The sequence below is a fragment of the Pteropus alecto genome, unplaced genomic scaffold (genome assembly GCF_000325575.1).
Source record: "Pteropus alecto unplaced genomic scaffold, ASM32557v1 C17426930, whole genome shotgun sequence".
Lineage (NCBI taxonomy): Eukaryota > Metazoa > Chordata > Mammalia > Chiroptera > Pteropodidae > Pteropus > Pteropus alecto.
Genome location: NW_006482223.1, coordinates 1 through 462, shown reverse-complemented (window position 1 = coordinate 462; position 462 = coordinate 1). Strand labels below are relative to the sequence as shown.

The 462-nt window shown below is 32.7% G+C and overlaps 1 long non-coding RNA gene across 1 annotated transcript; it reads right to left on the bottom strand.

Annotated features, from left to right (window-relative positions):
- Nucleotides 1-462, bottom strand: LOC107196609. Its single transcript, XR_001518072.1, has 2 exons — nucleotides 376-462; nucleotides 1-219 (listed from the first exon to the last, which is right to left on the bottom strand). It is a non-coding gene; the product is annotated as an uncharacterized LOC107196609 (long non-coding RNA).

Below are 462 nucleotides of genomic sequence, written 5' to 3'. Positions count from 1 at the left end.
TTTTACCTCCTCTGGACAGAGTTCACAAGCTTTTGAAAGTGTCATCCTAGCACTATGTGATCTCTCTAAGAAATAACCATTTGATGTTTCATTGCTTTGCACTGGAGGAGACCAATTGTTATAAGTATATTGAGGATTGCCAGTGTACGGTCTTCTTTCAAGTTCATCTCCAAGCCATTCCACAGCCCAGGTCCACTTTCTTTTAAGATCTCCATTACCCTTTGAGAAAGAAAAAAAATTACAATTATGTAAAAGAATTTGGAATAATTTTCAATATTAATTTAAAATATCAACTCCAAATTTTCATGATTTGTTTCTTTTAAAAGTCTTTAATTGTGATTCGGATTGTAACAAAATTATAAGAAAAATTCTCACCTGTAATATTTGGTAAGAAACAGGGCAATTGCTAAAGAGAGCCACCATACACTTTATACACTGGTATGCTCTTTTTTGATAGTGATT